A 5,711-nucleotide genomic window follows, 5' to 3' on the forward strand; every position below is an offset into this window, starting at 1 on the left:
CACTATCTTAATTATTAGCAACCAATTTAGCGATCACCAACTTAGCGACCGAGTTAGCGACTAATCTTTTTCAGCTTATTTTTTATTAGTTGCAAAATCGGTTGCTAAATTAAAAAATAGCGACCGATTTTGTGACCAACAATCCTAATCGTTACTTCCTCATTTCAAACTTTCAGTTGCTAATTCGGTCGCTAAGTTAAAAAATAGCGACCGCTTTTAGCGACTAACTTTATGTTACTTCTATAAAAATCTTATCGGTCATTAAATTGGTCACTATTAGTGACCAATTTCTTTGGTCACTAAAATTGGTTATTGATTGTAATTTAGCGACTAATTTGGTGACTAACATTTTTCTGGTTCTTCAAATTCTATATCAATCGCTATTAACAACCAATTTTTCGGTCACTAAAATTGGTCGCTACTCTAAAACAATCTTCTTGTGATTATATTAAAAGAGAGAAAAAAACATATATTTAAAAATAGTTAAAATTTATCTTATTTAATATTTATTAATTATTATAATAATTAATAAATATTAAATAAAATAAATTTTTTCTGTTTTATTTTTTTGTTTTTCTATATATATATATAGGTGGCTAAGTATGGCCAAAAGATTGATTAACCTTTCAATAGATGACACATGACAAAGAATTTACTCACCATACATTTAAAGAAAATGTTGAGTGTAGTAAGTGCCATAAATTACTGATGGCAAAAAGAAAAATGCAATGCGAAAAATTATTTTTGTCTCTTGAGCCTTATAATAATTAAACCAAAAAAACTCTTGCTACTTTTAATTTAAAAAAGAAATAATGATAATAAAAGAGAGAGATAGTTAAAAAAAAAAAACATATAAGATGATGAATTACTTTTTTTAAAATATATTATATTTGTGAAATATACTAATTTAATTACACATTTTCATTCATTTAAAAATAGTTTTATCTATCCGTAATAAATTTAAATGTTACTAAGATTTTTTTATATTATTATATTATAATTATTTGAAAATAAAAAGATTAGAATATATTAAAAAATTATACCTTCGTAGCTTTTTGTTATCAATTATTTTAATTTTTTTCTTTTTGTTTTGTTTTATAATTTCGTCCACTTTCAATTTTTTTTTCCATTGCTCTTGAAAAATTATTTTAAAAACAAAAACATTAATATCTTAAATGTATAATATATATTCGATTTGTTACTTTATCTAGTCAGTTTAATATTTTTTTTAAAGTATTACCTAAAACTAAAAAAGTAAATACTTACATGTAGTTATTTTCTTATAAAATTAATAGTTGAAAGCCATTACATAATAATTTATTCAAAATTTTAAATATATCAAATTTGGAAAAATTAATACTTACATGTAATTAATAGTTATTTTAGATGATTTGATATATTTAAAATTTTGAATAAATTATTATGTAATGACTTTCAACTATTAATTTTATAGGAAAATAACTACATGTAAGTATTTATTTTTTTAGTTTTAGGTAATACTTTAAAAAAAAATTAAACTGATTAGATAAAAGAAACAAATCGAATATATATTACATATTTAAGATATTAATGTTTTTGTTTTTAAAATAATTTTTCAAGAGCAATAACTACATTGGAAAAAAAATTGAAAATGGACGAAATTATAAAACAAAACAAAAAGAAAAAAATTAAAATAATTGATAACAAAAAGCTACGAAGGTATAATTTTTTAATATATTCTAATCTTTTTATTTTCAAATAATTATAATATAATAATATAAAAAAATCTTAGTGACATTTAAATTTATTATGGATAGATAAAACTATTTTTAAATGAATGAAAATGTGTAATTAAATTAGTATATTTTACAAATATAATATATTTAAAAAAAAGTAATTCATCATCTTATATGTTTTTTTTTTTTTTGTGAACTATCTCTCTCTTTTATTATCATCATTTCTTTTTTAAATTAAAAGTAGCAAGAGTTTTTTTTTTTTTGGTTTAATTATTATAAGGCCCAAAAGACAAAAACAGTTTTTTGTATTGTATTTCCTTTTTTACCATCAATAATTTATGGCATTTATTACATTCAACATTCCCTTTAAATGTATGATGAGTAAACTCTTTGCTATATGTCATTTATTGAAAGGCTAGTCAACCTTTTGACCATGCTTAGCCACCTATTGTTAGGCCACCAGAGACTTCACCATATATATATATATATATATATATTGGTTGTGGCATTGTCCCTTTTATATGTTCTATACTTAAAAGTTTGTGGACTTTACACCACCACCGTACACGGGATAGCTAGGGCAGTGGCCAGTGAGGCATACAGCACGTTGAATAGTCTTGTTTTCTTCTTTTGTTTTATCTCTTCTTTTTTATATATTTAATAGTGAAAACTGGTAAGGACTAAACACTAAGGGCGTAGTAACAATAAATTCACAACTTAATTCACACAACTACTTCCTGTCACTTGCTTTATCATCTTTAACCCCACAGCAGGGTATCTATATGTGATTATATGTATACGTATACCATTATTGGATCTATGGTCGCTTTCTTTATTATTTAATTTTTACTAGCTAGGGGGATAATATACATGAGAGGATAATCACTCGGTTAGTTAGTGTTAATTAATTAGGTACAAGTAAGTCTAAATTCTTTGTTTAGAGTTTAGACTTATTTTGTGAGTTTTTTCATATAATGGTATTTTGTGTAAAAATAAGTATATAACTATAACGCCGTTCATTTATGATGTACCTAGATAATTATTACTAGAGGCATCGATTGATGGGAAAATGTATAACATATAGCTCAGAAAGATATCCATATCTTTGCACATAAGTGCAGTGTACATGAACGAGATCAAGTTGCAGTTCATGAGGTGAATGTGATAATATAAAAAAAAATGGCCAAAATTATTGTTTATCTATATACTATATATACAGATTTTTGTGTGACAGATATATGCTAGCTATTAAAGTATAATATTTTTAAACATTGTTTTCTAAGGAAATTGAACACATCCCCTAGATATTGATTGATAATTTTAAAGCTAGCTAGCAGTAGTCGTTAAAGCTAGCTAGCAGCAGGCAAGTCTTCATAATTTCTCACATGCAACTATCCAACTACCTTTCTGACTATTTTAAATAACTAATACGTATTTTGATAATGTACTGTCTGCTATCTAAAACTCATTATATTTTGCAAGTTCTTAGTATTTTTTCTCATCTTTAATTTCCTTACCTACATACACTGGATTTGTTCGAGTACTCTAACGTACATGTGTACTAATATTTTGTAATATGTATACTCGTCACTTTAAAAGTAAATGGTTTCAAACTATTTATAATTATATTGGCCAAATATAATATTGGTTATGCATTTAATTAATTTAATTGTAAACACCTATTTACGTATGCTTATTTTAATTTAGACGAGATGTTAAAACATCTTTTTTATTTAGATACAATTTTGCCATAAAGCACATTATGTATAAACATCATGCGTTACATATACACAGCTTGAAGAAGGGTCACTTCAAGAGGTGCCTGTAAATAATTATATCATAATGCTTGTTATATTTTTCATTCCAAATACGAACAAGTTTTTATTCGCAATCAATTTTATTCAAATATATATTTATATGTACACCTAAAAATGTCAAATATGTGAAACCCTAAACAACTTGAAAAAAATGCCCTAGCCCCTTAGCTTGTGTACCAAATTCCGCGTAAGGACGATGCTATACAAATTTAATATTTTCTAGAAGGGAACACCAAATTGGGGTTTATATGTCTAGTTAAGAGAGTCTAATAATGCTAATTCTAAAACTTTTTGTGAGTATTAATTTTGAAATTCTCAGTAAAAATTCAGCATCTTTCCATAGATGGTAAAGTTATATTATAACAAAATTCATAGCAAATTCTTGCAAAAAAATCGCAGATAATAAGTTGTTTTTAGTAGTATAAGATAGTGTTTCAAGAGCTTAATATATTTTCAAACAAAAGACATGAGAGACCAATGTTATTCTGCTCAAGCTCATCTAAAAATCGAATTATTTGTAAACTAAAGACTTGCCTACAAACAAGTTCTCTCATAAAGAATGACCCACCCCTATATAATATAAGGTGGAATTAAAATTAAGGGTTTTTATTTTTAACGTATTATTATTATTATTAATGCATTCGATTTATTAAAGATGTTATTTTTAAAAAAATTTATGTTTTTGATGAGTATTTTGATGTCTTATTTATAGTATTATTACAAAGTGTAACAAGATCTTAAAATAATTAACCTATATATGCATGTAGATTCTAATGAATGTTGTCCAACAATAAAATTGATTCGATTACCCATTATATATGGTTATGTGTCATTATTTCAATATTAAGTAATCATATATTATTATGTGTTATCTAGTAGGTCCACAAATGCATTTGGAAATTTTATGGTCCTTGTATGGTTTGATTAAATGCCCACAACAATAGAATGGCATGACATGCTCAAGTATGGAGGTTGCACCATGCACAAATAGAAATATATATATTAAAGAGTCATTAAGTTTATTTATTAATTTAATAATATATTTTTATGGATCCCGCTAGGGAAACAATGAACTATTTGTACAATGTGTACAATGGCTTATTGAGTTGCAAAATAAACATCCCCATATTATCTAGAATAACCATCCGAGTACTAGGGATAATAAACATCTTTCCAAAAGATTAAACTAATTTTGGGTTCACCAAGGATCAAACTCTTGACCTTTCGAATCTACCATTCTAACACCATATCATGATACCACTCATCCCAAAAACTTCAGCTGATGGGAAAAAGTAACATTAATGGCTATATCTCTAATACTCCATAAACCTCCATTGTACACATTGTACAAGTATTCCATTGGCTCCTCGTACTTTTTTTATTTGTATTTACACATTAAACATTAATAATTAATTAATAATAAAAAATAAATTTTAATAATTTTCTAATATTTCTCCATAAAAGAAACACACTTGTAAAGGGTAAAATGAGTCGCATCTAGCATGGCTACTGTGAGTTAAATGTCATTCTCACCTTTATCTTGTCCCAAATTAATCTGTATGTAAAGATAGATATGAAATGCATTTTAAAATCATATTGATTAGCATTACAAAAGTTCATATTGCTATATATATATATATAAAATGTCACAAGAGTTAAAAACGTGTATGGATTTGACTCTTTTTTTTTTAAGAAAATAAATAGTATTTTCTCTGATCTTCCGAGAAAGACAGAGTAATTTTGTGGTTAAACATCATTGACTCATTGCTTACAAGAATCCATTTTTTGCTTACAAGAATTCATTTTTTTCAAGAATTGAACGACTAAGAACTTAATGTACTCTATAATATTTTCATGAACGTAGCACCGAATGAATTATATATATATATTTATATATAATAATTCTACATTGTATTGTAATATAGATATCTCTATGAATAATGGAATTGATTTAAACTTTTAAAATATCACAAAAAATGAATCTATATACTATTAGATGATGCTTTCTTTTTAATTTGCTCAATTTTATTCTTAATTAGCTACATATCTAATTTTATACATGTAAAATTTCAATCAAAATCATACAGATACACAAAAAATAATAGATAATACATACAAAAATATGTATTTTACAATATTTCATAAATTTTTTATCATATTATTATAAACAAATTTAATT

The sequence above is a fragment of the Arachis ipaensis genome, chromosome B01, assembly GCF_000816755.2.
Source record: "Arachis ipaensis cultivar K30076 chromosome B01, Araip1.1, whole genome shotgun sequence".
Lineage (NCBI taxonomy): Eukaryota > Viridiplantae > Streptophyta > Magnoliopsida > Fabales > Fabaceae > Arachis > Arachis ipaensis.